Source organism: Calliphora vicina, chromosome 5 (assembly GCF_958450345.1).
Source record: "Calliphora vicina chromosome 5, idCalVici1.1, whole genome shotgun sequence".
In the NCBI taxonomy this organism is placed as follows: Eukaryota; Metazoa; Arthropoda; class Insecta; order Diptera; family Calliphoridae; genus Calliphora; species Calliphora vicina.
The window spans coordinates 103,155,954-103,173,223 of NC_088784.1; the positions used below are offsets into that span (position 1 = coordinate 103,155,954).

Genomic DNA, 17,270 nt, shown 5'->3' on the forward strand with positions numbered 1-17,270 from the left:
TTGTTTTAAAAAAATCATGAAAAATCGAAATTGGCAGAAATTATTCAGGTTTATTACTTTTTCGCAATGCCACATATAATAACAACAAAATGAGATATCGAACATAAAAATCGGTTGACTGTTTTCGAATTTAATCACAATTAAGTTAATTCGCTCATTTTCACAAAATTTTACTTTTTTGTTTGATATTACATAAAATTGAGTATTTAATGTTCTTTTTTCGAATGATTGAATTTTGAAAACATTTTCCCCATGTTATGTACAAATTTTCACTTATATATTGCGTTTCAATTGGCTCAATAGTTATGGAGTTATAATAACAAATTGAAGCAAAAAATATATTTTTTACGTGAAAATAGCAAATTTTTTTGTTTTAAAAAAATCATGAAAAATCGAAAACGGCAGAAATTGTTCATATTTGTTACCTTATTGCAAAGCCCCATATAATAGGAACAAAATGAGATATCGGTCATGAAAATCGAATAATGATTTTCAAATTTATTCACAATTAAGTTAATTCGCTCATTTTCACAAAATTTTACAATTTTGTTTGATATTACATAAAATTGAGTATTTAATGTTCTTCTTTTGATTGATTGAATTTCGAATACATCTTCCCCATGCTATGTACAAATTTTCATACATATATTGCGTTTAAATCGGCTCAGTAGTTTTGGAATTATACTAACAAATTGAAGCAAAAAATATATTTTTTATTTTTGTGTTTTAAAAAACTCATGAAAATTCGAAAATGGCAGAAATTCTTCAGGTTTATTACTTTGTCGCAAAGCCACATATAATAACAACAAAATGAGATATCGAACATAAAAATCGGTTGACTGTTTTCGAATTTAATCACAATTAAGTTAATTCGCTCATTTTCATAAAATTTTCCTTTTTTGTTTGATATTACATACAATTTAGTATTAATTGTTCTTCTTTTGATTGATTGAATTTTGAAAACATTTTCCCCATGCTATGTACAAATTTTCATACATATATTGCGTTTCAATCGGCTCAGTAGTTTTGGAGTTATACTAACAAATTGAAGCAAAAAATATATTTTTTATGTGAAAATATAAAATTTTTGTGTTTTAAAAAACTCATGAAAATTCGAAAATGGCAGAAATTTTTCAGGTTTATTACTTTGTCGCAAAGCCATATATAATAACAACAAAATGAGATATCGAACATAAAAATCGGTTGACTGTTTTCGAATTTATTCACAATTAAGTTAATTCGCTCATTTTCACAAAATTTTTCTTTTTTGTTTAATATTACATAAAATTGAGTATTTAATGTTCTTCTTTCGATTGATTGAATTTTGAAACTATAATCCCCATGCTGTGTACAAATTTTTACATATATATTGCGTTTCAATCGGTTCAGTAGTTTCGGAGTTATAATACCAAATTGAAGCTAAAAATATATTTTTTTTGTAAAAATAGCAAATTTTTTTGTTTTAAAAAAATCATGAAAAATCGAAAACAGCTGAAATTGTTCAGATTTACCACTTTATCTTAAAGCCACATGTAATAGGAACCAATTGAGATATCGATCATAAAAATCGATTAATTATTTTCGAATTTATTAACAATTAAGTGAATTCACTTATTTTCAGAAAGTTGTATATGCCTACAAGCGTGTTCGTTGAGTGTAAATCTAAACTTGTCTGAGTTTATTTTAATAATATGGGACTAACCTTTTTTGAGTTATCATAAATATTGTGGAGAAAAGTCTAAAAAAATCGAAATTTTACAAAAAAAAAAAAGAATAGAATTTAAAATTTGAACCATAATTGTACTACTGGAACCACAATACATCAAAATTATGTAGTGTTTTAAAAAGCCTCTAAAATTCTTTGAATTTTGTTGCCCTGTGTTATCAATAAAATGGCTAATCATGTAAATGACTAGCAAGTAAGCAGTTATATAACAAATAATAATAATGTCATTATTCAACTGCTTCTTGGTAATGCAGATGGTATGTTGATATCATTGAAAAGTATATTTTTCAGTAATTGCAAGTCGTTGTAGGTTATTCTAACCTTAAACCATAAAAGCTTGAGAAAATTCAGCTCAATTTTTTGTAAATTAAAAAATTTTTACAACCAAAATTTCGTAATTTCATTTAAAATACATTTACAATTTCGTGTCTATTTAACTACAAAGAAGTTAAAGTGTTTTTTTTATTATGTGTAATAAGAAAACATTTAAAATTGTAACAATTAAAAACATATATATGTAAAGAGCTGGGGTGGTTTTATATTTGTAACAGTCTGTTTTCAATTTCGTATTGAGTTCCAAAACATGTGTTCCATGTTCATTTCCATATTAATAAAGTTGTTAATTTATTTACATTAATGAACAAAATACATACGGGCACTGTTTCCTCTCACTCTCAAGCTGCTGCTATAATTTTCTTAACATTCAAGGTCAACAGTCAAAGACATTGTTAAATATTTCTGTTCAAAAGTAGCATAAATGGTTTAAAAATAGTCTTCCTTTTCTGTTTTTTTTTTAAACAATAAACTGGCACAGTGGCTAAAAAAAGAAATTTGAAACAAAATTTAGGATGAATTAACAGAAAAAGGGAAACAAGTATGAAAATTTCGGACATACTAGAGTTTTCTAGAGAAGTAAAGCAAAACTTCCCGCCTATGACGCTTTGTTGGTACAAAATATGACATTTTCGAACCATTTTCTGTATCTACAAAATATAATCTTTATTAAAAATAATTTATTTAAAAGAAAATGAATTACAAAAAACTTTTTCCAGCCACTGTGTTTTTGTTAAAACATTAACAAAACTGTATTCATGCATTAATCTTCATTTATAGGTTTTAGTTTTTATTGTCTTTTCAATATTGAAAATGTGATACAAATAGTTTTTTGTTTAGGTTGTTTTTTTTTTGCAGACATTTGATCTGACATAATCGCGACAAACAGATCAACAATAAACTTTAAATCTGACAATCAACTGTAGAGGCAGGGTGCCATTATTTTTATGATAAATAGTCATAGTAAATCCTCACAAATTCATGACAAAAGCCAAAAAAAAAGCTGAGACAAAAACATTTAGCAAACATCACAAAATAAAATCGATTGATTAAAGCAATAAAATAAATAATAATAGTTTGGAATAAAAAAACAGACAGGTTTTTGATTAAATCTACAACAGATTTATAAAGAAACTCAAACGTCAAACTTTTTTTTTAATTTTTGCTTGTAATTTTGTATTTGTGTTTTACACAAATATTTTATGAATGAAATTTTGATTATTTGTTGAGAGAATTGTCTTAATTATTATTGTGTAAATTTGTAAATTCATGGGTAATTAGTTGAAAGTGCCCTACACTAAGCAAAAGAGAAATTTAAAAAAAAATATTTCTTCCACAAAAATATGCAAAGTTTGCTGTTGTTATCTAATGCATCAAATTAGTTTACTATTATTTTTAAGTAAAAGTTACTTTTTTGTAATAAAAATCAAGATTTACCATCAATACCGTTGTGTGTGGTTTTCCACACACGGTATAACTACGTATTTTGCAGTAGGAATATACTATTTTTGTAGTTAAAATCATGATTTAACATCAATACAGTTAAAACATATATATTTATAATGAAGCTTATAATATTAGCCATCAAATAATTGAATATTTTTTTAAATTTTTCTCAAAAATTTTCAGTAGGGCTTTTCTCAAATCTTTTATTTCTCTCATTTCTTTTTAAAACACTTAAACTGTCATTCATAATATGAGGTAATCATCATCCACTGAAATCTGTTTTATTTTTAAACTTCACCATTATTAATCAATTTCAATATTTGCTTTATATTTTCAAATTTTAATATTTAAAATTTGTCTATTTTATCTTTTACATTTGTTTCATTTAAATTGTATTTTATTTGCATAACAATTATCAGTTTTTTTTCTGTTTAATTGTTTTTAAACCATAAAACAATATTGACCACAAAAAATATTAAAAAAAAAAAAACTGAAAACAAAAGTCTACCACAATACAGCCTCATTATTTCCTACTTAAAATTATATTAACCCGGTTTATTTTTGTTTTTTTGTTCATTTACATGCTGTTATAACAGCGACGTAATAAAGTTGTTTTAACTTATATAAATGGGTTATTCACACTTTAAGTTAAATATTTTTGGTTCCCTTTTTTGAAATAATAAAAAAAAAAATAAAAACTGTTAAAAACAAAAAGTTCACTGACATTGAATATTTGATTTGACATGATTTTGATGTCGGTAGTTTGGTTATTTAAACTTGACCTACAAGGAAAGTTGTTGGATTAGTAGTAAATATCATAATAAATTCAACAGAATTAAGTCTTCTTTAAGAAAATTTAAATTATGACTTGGAAATTTATTGTTACACCCTTGTGTGGGAAACCACACAAATGAATTTTTTTATACATGCCGCTTCAGTTTAGCACAATAAACGTATTAATTGATTCAAAAATAATTTTTATTAAGAAGATATTTTAAAAGTGACGTTGCTTACCCTAGTGTGTGGTTTTCCACACATATACAATTTCTATGTATTTTACTTAGGATCATCATTTTTTGTTCTCAACGGTGCTGTTTCTGCCAAAAATGTAACCCTTCTCACAACAGAAATATTTGTGTAAAATTTGTTGAAGATAAACTAATATGATTGATGATTAATCATTATTTTGATTACAAAAAAAGGTATGTTGCTACTGCAAAATACGTAGATATACCATGTGTGGAAATCCACACACGATGGTATTGATGTTAAATCTTGATTTTTACCACAAAAAAGTATGTTGCTACTGCAAAATACGTAGCTTTAATGTGTATGGAAAACCACACAAGACGGTATTGATAGTAAATCAATATTTTCACTACCAAAAAATATGTTTCTACTGTAAAATACGTAGACATACCATGTGTGGAAAACCACACATGACGGTATTGATAGTAAATCAGTATTTTCACTACAAAAAATGGAAAATACGTATAATTTATCGTAAATTGATGGGACAGGAAATTTAACATTTCCTGTCCCATCAATTTAACACAAAAACTCGCTAATTGATTCAGAGATATTTTTACCCTGGTGTGCGGTTTTCCATACATATACCATTTCTATGTATTTCGCAACTGTGCTGTTTCTGCCAAAAATGTTTAATCATACTCATAACCGAAAAATTTGCGTAAAATGTGTTGAAGATAAACTAATTTGAAGCATCATATAACAAAATATAAAAGTCAATAAGTTTTTGATGGTTAATCATGATATTGTCTACAAAAAAAGTATGTTACTACTGCAAAATATGTAGATATACTGTGTGTGGAAAACCACACACGACGGTATTGAAGGTAAATCATGATTCGGACTACAAAAAACGTATCTTGCTAATGGAAAATACTTAGATATAACATGTGTGGAAAACCACACACACGGTATTGATGGAAAATTCTGATTTTGACTACAGAAAAAGTATCTTGCTAATGGAAAATGCTAAATCTTGATTTTGACTACAAAAAAAATTAAAGGTAAGAGCAAGAAAAAAGTAAAATTGCAAATGGAAAATACGTTGATATACCGTATGTGTGGAAAACCACACACGAGGGTAAACAACGTCAGTTTTTTCCATTAGCAAGATACGTTTTTTGTATTCCGAATCATGATTTACCTTCAATACCGTCGTGTGTGGTTTTCCACACACACTATATCTACATATTTTGCAGTAGTAACATACTTTTTTTGTAGACAATATCATGATTAACCATCAAAAACTTATTGACTTTTATATTTTGTTATATGATGTTTCAAATTAGTTTATCTTCAACACATTTTACGCAAATTTTTCGGTTATGAGTATGATTAAAGATTTTTGGCTGAAACAGCACAGTTGCGAAATACATAGACAGTTTTTTCATAGAAACAATTGTGTATAACAGATTTTTTTGGGAAAAATGTGTGTATAACAGTTTCTTCTATAGAAAATTTTTTACTTAACAGTTTTTCTCTACAGAATAATTTGTTTTTAAAAGTTTTTTAATAGAAAGATTAGTGTATAATAGTTTTTATACGGAAAAGATTCTGTATAACAGTTTTTTCTGCAGAAAAATTTATGTATACCAGTTTTTTTTTTTGTAGATAAATTTGTGTATAACAATTGTTTCTATATAAACATGTTTATATAACAGTTTTTTCTATAGAAAAACTTGTGTATAACAATTTTTTCATAGAAACGATTGTGCATTCATTACAGTTTTTTCAAACATTTTCATATAATACTTATGAACAATTTGTATGCAACAGTTTTTTCTATAGAAAAATTAGAGTATAACAGTTTTTTCTACAGAAAAATTAGAGTATAACAGTTTTTTTTATAGAAAAATTTAAGTGTAACAGTTTTTTCTACAGACAAATTTGTGTATAACAATTTTTACTATATAAACATTTATGTATAACTGTTTTTTTATAAACAAATTTGTGTATAACAGTTTTTTTCTTTTGAAAAATTTGTGTATAACAGTTTTTCTATGGACAAATTTCTATATAATACTTTTTTGTATAAAAAAATTTCTTTATAACAGTTTTATCCATAGAAAACTTTGTGTATAACAGTTTTTTCTACAGAAACATTTTTGAATAACAGTTTTTTCTAAACTAATTTGTGTATAATAGTTTTTTCTATAGTCATTTGTGTACAATAGTTTTTTCTTTTGAAAAAATTCTGTATAACTGTTTTTTTTCTATAGAAAAATTTGTGTATAACAGTTTTTTCTATAGAAAAATTTGTGTATAAAATTTTGTTCTATAGAAAAATTTGTGTATAACAGTTTTTTCTATAGAAAAATTTGTGTATAACAGTTTTTTTTACAGAAAAATTTGTGTATAACAGTTTTTTTACAGAAAAATTTGTGAATAACAGTTTTTTTTACAGAAAAATTTGTGAATAACAGTTTTTTTTTTAAATAATTTGTGTATAACAGTTTTTTCTATAGAAAAATTTTCTCTATAACAGTTTATAACAGTAGATAAATTTGTGTATAACTGATTTTTCTATAGAAAAAAAGTTGTATTAGAGATTTTAGAAAAATTTTTGTTCTAAAAGAAATTTTTTTTCTAAAAAATGATGTATTAATTTTAAAATTTAAAAATATTTAAATTTGATTGTCTTCCGCTAGTTCCAGATTTTACAATTTGACAAAAGAATTTAATTAAATACGTATTATATTATTTGTACTAAAATACTCAAGATCCCGCCATTTAAATATCAATAGACTACTATTTAGAACTCGTGTTGATATTTACGGAAATATTTAAGTTGTTTTGTTTAAACTCAAACATCTGTTTGTAGACTTTTTTTTCATAGTTTGTTTACAAAACTAAAAAATCTTAAAAGAATGTACGAGTATTACAAAAAAAAAAAGATGAATAATTTAAAAAACAACTATTTAAGACAACTGCAAGGTTAATTGAAACCGTTCTTAAGATTTAATTTTTTTATTATTTTTTTTGATATTTTATTTAAATGACAACAAAACGCAACAAATCATCAGACAGTCAACAAAATTACAATAACTAGTCTTGGAAATAAAATAAAATTATTAAAATAAAGCTAAATAAAAACACCATCTTCAAATGACTTTGAACTTAAACATGCTGGCTGGTTGTGGAGAGCAGGCTTAAACAAGTACTTGCTTGTACTGACTTGTTTTGTTTTGCTTTATATTTCGTTGTGTTGGACTGAGTTGGTTGGCTTATTTATAGCTTGTAACTAACTGGCTTATTAGTAACGGATTATTCTAATTTAAAACAACGGCTTTCATATACCTAGAAAATTAATAAAGAGCAGAAAAGCTGATAGATAATCTTTATAATGAATTGTAAAGGTTTTTGTTTGCCGGGGCTACTGTTATTTCTTTTATTAGTTTTTATGTTGGATGTTGTCTATTTAAGGTCTAAAGTTAAAATAAAAGTGCGTAGATTGGGTTTAAATTGAATAAGTTTTAAGCTATAATTTCAAGGTTGTTTTTCAAGATTTTATTTGAAGATGAAATTGAAAGCAATATTTAAATTGAAAAACTTTTACATTCATATTAATTAATCAATTTCTTATTTTTTATTTATTTTACAGAATTCATGAGTTGGCGATATTAAAGGTAAGAATCTTTGAAAAAGAATGACTTTTATTAAATAATTTTTGCCATCAATTGTTCTCTTAAACTTTAACTTCTGTTTATTATTTCAAAACAAATTTTGTTTAAAAATCTTGACAAATCACACTGTGTGAACAAAACAAAAGACAAGAGACACATACGTGATTTATAACTTAAAAAAAATTGTGTTGAAAAGCAAAGACTTTTTGGCAATAGAATATTACTTATGTTATATTCTATGAAAAGAATTTATCGACAATCCAAATAACCCTACAACCTCAACACAATTTCAAATAGCTAAACAAAAGTCATCTTAAAGATGTTGCGAAATTTTTGCAAAAATATTTATTTGAAAATGTTTATCTTGCAATTGTGTGGCTGCTTTAATAATCATCTTTTGACAAAAATGTAGGACAAACGTGATTTAAAATATCTGTATGTTTAATTTTGTTTAAATATTTAAACAAGCCAACCAACAACATCTTTAAAAAAAAACTAAATAAATTCCTAGTCACTCATTGTTAAATTGAAAATTATTCACGTGAACGTCATGCCTAATTTTTTTGTTTCTTCAAAGTTTAAGCTTCATGTAGCAAAACAAAACGATATTATTTAATAAAACTTTATGATTTATTATTATAAAATATAATTTAAAATTATGATTTTTTTCAACGTCTTTAAGTTTAGATGCGTGTGTGCCACTTTGTTGGGTTTTTAATTTATAATTATTTACACCCAGAGAAAAAATATAGTTGTTTACACTTACCATAGACATTTTAAAATCTTTGCAAGTTTTAATAGGATCATAATTTTGTTAGCAAAAATGTGTAACCGTACTCATAACCGAAATATTTGTGTAAAAAAAACTAATTTGATGCATCAAATAACCAAATATGAAAATAAATAAGTTTTTGATGGTTAATCATGATATTATCTACAAAAAAAAATAATGCTGCTACTTCAAAATACGTAGTTATACAGTGTGTGGAAAACCACACATAACGGTATTGATGGTAAATCATGATTTTGACTACAAAAAAAGTATGCTGCTACTGCAAAATACGTAGTTATACCGTGTGTGGAAAAGCACACATAGTGGTATTGATGGTAAATCATGATTTTGACTACAAAAATAGTATGCTGCTACTGCAAAATACGTAGATATACCGTGTGTGGAAAACCACACATAACGGTATTGATGGTAGATCGTGATTTTGACTACAAAAAAAGTATGCTGCTACTGCAAAATACGTAGTTATACCGTGTGTGGAAAAGCACACATAGTGGTATTGATGGTAAATCATGATTTTGACTACAAAAATAGTATGCTGCTACTGCAAAATACGTAAATATACCGTGTGTGGAAAACCACACATAACGGTATTGATGGTAGATCGTGATTTTGACTACAAAAAAAGTATGCTGCTACTGCAAAATACGTAGTTATACCGTGTGTGGAAAAGCACACATAGTGGTATTGATGGTAAATCATGATTTTGACTACAAAAATAGTATGCTGCTACTGCAAAATACGTAGATATACCGTGTGTGGAAAACCACACATAACGGTATTGATGGTAAATCGTGATTTTGACTACAAAAATAGTATGCTGCTACTGCAAAATACGTAGATATACCGTGTGTGGAAAACCACAAATAACGGTATTGATGGTAAATCATGATTTTGACTACAAAAATAGTATGCTGCTACTGCAAAATACGTACTTATACCATGTGTGGAAAACCACACATAACGGTATTCATGCTAAATCATGATTTTGACTACAAAAATGGAATGCTGCTACTGCAAAATACGTTAATATACCGTGTGTGGAAATCCACACATAACGGTATTGATGGTAAATCGTGATTTTGACTACAAAAAAGTATGCTGCTACTGCAAAATAAGTAAATATACCGTGTGTGGAAAACCACACATAACGGTATTCATGCTAAATCATGATTTTGACTACAAAAATGGTATGCTGCTACTGCAAAATATGTAGATATACCATGTGTGGAAAACCACACATAACGGTATTCATGCTAAATCATGATTTTGACTACAAAAATGGTATGCTGCTACTGCAAAATACGTTAATATACCGTGTGTGGAAATCCACACATAACGGTATTGATGGTAAATCATGATTTTGACTACAAAAATGGTATGCTGCTACTGTAAAATACGTAAATATACCGTGTGTGGAAAACCACACATAACGGTATTGATGGTAAATCATGATTTTGACTACAAAAATAGTATGCTGCTACAGCAAAATACGTAGATATACCGTGTGTGGAAAACCACACATAACGTTATTCATGCTAAATCATAATTTTGACTACAAAAACGTATGCTGCTACTGCAAAATAAGTAGATATACCGTGTGTGGAAAACCACACATAACTCTATTCATGCTAAATCATGATTTTGACTACAATAAAAGTATGCTGCTACTGCAAAATACGTAAATATACCGTGTGCGGAAAACCACACATAACGGTATTCATGCTAAATCATGATTTTGACTACAAAAATAGTATGCTGCTACTGCAAAATACGTAAATATACCGTGTGCGGAAAACCACACATAACGGTATTCATGCTAAATCATGATTTTGACTACAAAAAAAGTATGCTGCTACTGCAAAATACGTAGTTATACCATGTGTGGAAAACCACACATAACGGTATTCATGCTAAATCATGATTTTGACTACAGGAAAGTAAAAGTAAAAGGTAAAGTAAACTAATTTGAAGCATCATATTACAAAATATAAAAATTAATAAGTTTTTGATGGTTTATTATGATATTGTCTATTAAAAAAAGTCGGTCGATGCGGGTGAGGCAAAACTTTCCAACCACTTCATTATACTTAAATACTTTATAGCAGCTATTGCAACATGCGGCCGAGCATTGTTATAATGGAATATTACGGTTTCATGTCTGGCCACATATTCTGGGCGTTTTTCGGCCAAAGATCACTTCAAACGAATCAGTTGAGTTCGGTACAGGTTCCCTGTGATGGTCTGACCAGATTTCAGTACCTCATAATAGATAGGACCCTTTTGCTCCCACTAAATACAGAGAATTACCTTAATACCATGGATATTTGACTTTGGTGTCCATTCGGCTGGTTGGCCGGGCTTCACACCATCTCTTAGTCATCGGGTTATCGTAATGATTGCATTTTTCATCGGTTCAAAAATTATTTTCTTTTATAGCGTTCAAGCAGCATTTCAGACATAGAAAATCGAATTTCAATTCGTATGGATGAATCCTGCTGCTCGCAAACTTTTTGAAATTGCTGCTTAAGTAGCTCCCAATGATTTTGCAAGATCTTGTTGAGTTTCACAACAATCTTCATGCAGTAATGCCTTCTATTCTTGGTCCTCAAACTTTTTTAGCTGACTTTGGCGATATTTTTCTTCCGTGTCAAAATCGCTACTTCCGAACCGCTTAAACCATATCTCGCATGTTTAAACCGATGGAACACATTCACCATAAGCTTGAGTGAACAATCAGTGTGCTTCAGCGGAACTTTTTTATATCCTTTACCATGAGTGGCCAGGGTATATTCCGCTTGTTTTTTCTACATTATTCATTTGCAACCCAACAAAGTATATACATTCTGGATATTAGCCATGTCCGTCTGTATTTTGAAATCAACTTTCTGTATGATTTGGTGAAGGGTATATAAGATTCGGCATAGCCGAATATAAGTTTCTTACTTGTTTTATTTTTGGACCGATCGCCATGAAATTAGGATGTGTGATTCATGTCTATATGAAGCTTATTTCTGATGAATTTTATGTGGATACCAACATTTTTAAGTCTTTTATGCTCGTTAAAGTGATTTTCGGAAGTGGGGCTCATATGAAATAATGGACCGATCTCAGTCAGTTGCAATAGGCTTCGTCCTTGGGCTGAAGCAAATGTATGTTCCAAATTTGATCGAAGTATCGTCAAAATTGCGGCCTGTACTTTGCGCACAAGCTTTACATGGACAGCCAGACGGACGGACGGATCTGAACTGAGTCGATCAGTATCTTATACATTTGGGCGTTACAAACATCTTCACAAGCGCTATACCCTCCCCACTATGGAGATGACCATTGATAAACATTCCCGGTTTGGTAGTAAAACTATCATTACTAAATTTCAATTTGACTCCAAAAAAAAACTACATACTTACTATAATTTTAATTGTAAAAACTTTTACAAATACCTCTCAACTACAATCAGCTTTAAATCTTTCATAAAATTTAACTAAAAACAGATTTGTCTTGCAGTTTATTACCTTGTTTTTAGAGGCAACTACATAAAAATTCCTGTAACACACTGACCTAATCATACATATTGTATGTGGTAAATATGTCAGTAAGTGAAACAGCAATTGAAACATTTAAATGTTTTTTGAAAACAAAAAAAATACATTACAACTTTTATATTGTAATAAAAGGGTTTAATTTTGGTTGCTATTTATTACACAAATTGCAGATCATAGCAACTAAATTTACCATAAAAAAAGTAAACAGTTAATGCCATAAAAATATTGAGGAAAATTTTTACAAGTAGAGAGAAGTATTTATTATGGACCAAATGAAACCAGAAATATTTAAAAAATGACAACAATACTTGTAATTACACTTGAATTATGACAAAATTTATACAGTACAAAAAAAACAACATATCAGCATTAAACATGCATCCTACGGATTATGTAGACAGACAGAGAGACAGATAGTTTGTCTAAGCATTACATTAATATCAAGTATGTTTGTAGGTATGTAATCAAATTTATTTACAAGATGTTATGAGTACTATTGCTTTGCAATTCAGTTTGGTTGGTATGCACGTAATTTCATAAATCTGTGTGTTATATGTAGCATCCATTCATTCATTCATCCATCCATCCATAAGATATAAGTTAAAATGAGAAAACAATTTCAAATTTCATTTTATTTTAAACATGAAACATTGTGTGTTAACAGCCAGCAATAACAACAAAACATCACTTCAACAGTTAGACATTGATATATGAGTTAATGTGCTAAAATATTTATAGTACGAGCACTATTTATTACATATATTTACAATTGTACATAAGTATTTGAATTATTTGTGTCATTATAACACAATAGCTTAGATAAATATAACAAATAATAAGATAAAACAATGAAATTATCAAAAAAGAGGAATAATAGTTATATTGCTGTATAATTATTTGATATAATTTAATGTAATAGTGCTACTATAGCAGCATGAATTCTTTATATTTTTTCACACATATGTATATGTTTAAAATTACAACAACAATTAAAATTCCAACAACAACACATTCTAAAATCATTTACATATTACAACAATAAGCTTAACCGCATTATCAAAGTTAATTTTTTTAAGTTTGTAATTATTAGCTTGAGGATGTCTCACATTTTGTTTTATAATTTATTTTCCACTGATCCCATTTTCATGAATTTCAGTAGCAAACTGCTTAGGACTTTAATAAACATTCTGAGAAAGTTTCATTTAATTTTCTTAAGTATTTTGTATTTGAGAGTGATTTACACACACAGTTTCAAGCAAATAAAATAGTATTTTGAGTAATAACATTTAGGTAAATTTATCGGCTGGATATTTTAACCCTAGATATCGATTTGTTGAAATTACGGGCATAAATTTTGTTGTTGTTGTAACAGCAGTGATGGCTGGGCCGAATGTATTCGGGTCAATTCGGTGCGTACCACAGTACCAAAATTATAAGGAGTGGCCGTAGAGCTATGAAATTTGGCACCGATATGGATCAAACTAAGAAAAAAATAAAATTTTATCAAAATCGACCACGCCCAACGCCCACTTCCCATACAATCCAAATAGATTTTTTCGCATAAAATTTTTCCTATCCAAGTCATTATATCGTTTATTATTCGACAAAAAATTTTAAGTTTTCATCCTGTTCCGAAAACTATTTTATAAAAAAAACAGCTTGTGGGAAAGTGGGGCTAAATTTTCTTTTCCATGGAAAATCAAAAAAATAATAATTTTTAGAGACTTATTTATTTGGGCATATCTTAACGGTTTATGATATCCCCATAATCATTTTTTTTATTTATGGAGAAATGTTATATTTTTCAAATATGTTAAAGGTAAATGGTATTATTAGGAAAATAATACATATACAGTGGTTGACAAAACAATGGAAACTTTTCCAAATATTTCATTAGTGGCCTGAAATCTGAAATAATTTTTTAAAAAATTTTAACATTTTTGTAGTATTTTATTTGTATACTTTTATTAACTTAATTTAACAAAAAACAATAGACATAATTAATTAAATTCTAAAAATGAGAAAACAAAATTAAAAGATTTCTTTATTACGGCATTGACAAAACAATGGAAACTTAGGTATTATTTTAAGAAATATGGTCTAAACTTTGCAATACTCAATATTTTGTTGGGTATCCCTTATTTTTTATAACTGCTACACATCGACGATGCATTGAACCAATTAAAGAGTCAATGGTCTCCTTTGAAATATTTTGCCATTCCCTTATAACCGTCTCCGATAAATCTTCCTTCCTGGTGTAATTTTGGGTCCTTACTTTACGACCTACAACTTCCCATAGATTTTCTATGGGATTGAGATCTTGCGATTGGGCAAACCACTTCAAAAGACGTACCTCGTTGGATTGTAATCACTCGGTTACAACCCTAGAGGTGTGTTTCGGGTCGTTGTCGTGTTGGAATCTCCAAACTAGGGGCATAGTTTCCTCAGCGTATGGATACATAACATCGTTTGATATGCTTCTGTATCCTGTACCCGTTATGGTATCTTTTATAATATGAATACCCATACCATAATATTGCCACCGCCAAACTTTACAGTCTTATTTGTGTACTTTGGATCCAATCTTTTTCCCTTTGGTCGTCTTACAAATGTTCTCCCATCACTGCCTCTTAAATTGTATTTGGATTCGTCGGAAAAGAGGACAGTATTCCATTTCTGTATCGACCAGTTTAAATGATCCCTCCCTGGCAAATTGTAGACGAGCAGAACAATTCTTTTTAGAAATGAGTGGTTTTTTCACAGGACGATAGCAACCAAGACCAGCCTCATTTGCCCTGTGACTAACTGTTCGGGTACTTATTTCTAATTTTAGGCTATTAACAACCCTTCGAGGAGTTATTTTTGGGAATTTCTTGAACTCTCTCTCTCGCTATTAAATTATCTTGTCTAGGAGTAGTCTTACGAGGTCTTCCACCTAAATGTTGAGTTTTTACAGAACCGGTCTCACGAAAATCGTTAATTATTTTATTTTTTAAGTCTTCACAAATCTTAACTTTAGCCATTTTCGTTAACTTTGAAAAAAAGCAATTATGCGAAAACTTAGAAAAGAAATTGTGAAAAATTACCAGAATTTAAAAATAAAATAAAATAACTGTAAACAGGATGCTTTTTACATCGTTCTTTTAAATATTATTTTCGTTTTACACTTCTTTCTTGCAGAAGTTGAAAAGTTTCCTTTTTTGTTCCTTTTTTTCAGAATATAATTAATTATGTTGATTGTTTTTCAGTTAATTTATATAAAAAAAACTATACAAGTAAAATACTAAAAAAAAATTTAAATTTTGGGCTACATATGGAATATTTGGAAAAGTTTCCATTGTTTTGTCAACCACTGTATAAGCCACAGAATTGCGTGAAAATATAAGTAAATTTTTGCTTAACACCTTTGCATGGACTTTACTTCAATTTTTTTAAAAATAAAATAAAATAAAATAAAATTTTTCTTAAAACTATAAGTGTACATTTCATCTTTAAACATTTCTGTACAAAACTGCATCATTTGATTTTTGAAATTAAGTGGTTGAAAAATTGACTTTTTGACACCAAAATCCCTCTGTGCGTAGATCCGGCTGTCTGGTAACAGTACAAATTAGTACTGTTACCTGATTAATAAATGTTTGAAAAGGAACTTGAATGAATGTTTATTGTTATTTCTTAATAACGGTAAGAAATTGTAATTCCTTGAAAACTAAACTCTTATAAAATATATCCTTAGCCACAACCTTCAAAAATGTTTTCAAATCTAAATTAATTAAAATACACCATATCAAGACCTTAAGCTCATCTTCATTCATTTATTAATGGCTTAAAATCAATATGATTAAGTGATCTTCATTTCTTTAATAAAAAATTAATAATAAAGATCTCTTTTCAAAACCCAAAACCAAGCCAATTAATACAATTGAAATAAATCTTTGAAAAGCTATCAATTTCAAAAAAAATAGTTGATAAATTAAACAATAATTCACAAATCATTTGAAATGATCTATAGCTAAAAGCAAGATCATGTGGTGTGTGGTTTTTGGTGGCAACCAAGATGTAATTCCCATTAGCAATTAAAAGTTTTAAAAGAAACATTAAGATATCATAAACAAATTAGTTACACCTAGATTAAAGTGTTTGTTTTTAAATAAATGTTAATGGGTTAATTTGTTTTTGTGTTAATGTAATATTAAGAAAAACTTTTTACTGGAAATAAAAAAAAACACACTGTAAAAGTTGTAAATCATTATGGGAAAGTATCACTTTTTTTTGTTATTTTGTAGTAAAATCTTTGAAATAGTGTGTAATTTCCTTATTTAAGTAACATTTAAAATAATTGACTTTTTCTTGTTAAACTTTTATTTAAATTTAATGTTTAAAGCAGAGATTAAAAATAAGGGGTCCACTTATTTTCACAATATTATTACTTGACATTTTTTCATTAGAAACTCACAGAGAGAGTTTTAAAAACTTTTATTTCCGAACAAAATAAATAAATGGCAAATATGAATACAGTATGAAAACACATATCGATAGCTTATATTCAAAAAGGCTTAACTGCAGTATAAATATATCTGCAGATAAACCTTTTTGAATATAAGCCCCTGATATCATCTTAAATAAGAAAACAACTCACATTTCAAATGAGAGGAAATATAAAAAGAGTGAATTTTGTTAGAAAATTTTGTAAAAAAAACAAATATTGAAAATGCGGGATTTACAAAATGTAATATTCCATAATGACAACACTCAGCCACATGTTGAATACCTGTTAA

At 27.9% G+C, this 17,270-nt stretch overlaps 2 protein-coding genes across 2 annotated transcripts in view; both read left to right on the top strand.

Moving 5' to 3' along the window:
* LOC135962060 (uncharacterized) overlaps positions 1-17,270 on the top strand; it is a 586,654-nt gene that overhangs the window by 13,895 nt on the left and 555,489 nt on the right. The gene's annotated exons all lie outside the window — the stretch shown is intronic.
* Positions 8,134-17,270, top strand: part of LOC135962247 (box A-binding factor) — a 125,878-nt gene continuing 116,741 nt past the window's right edge. The window contains exon 1 of the mRNA XM_065514070.1: positions 8,134-8,160. The gene's annotated coding sequence lies outside the window, so the exon portion shown is untranslated. The remainder of the gene's footprint in view (positions 8,161-17,270) is intronic.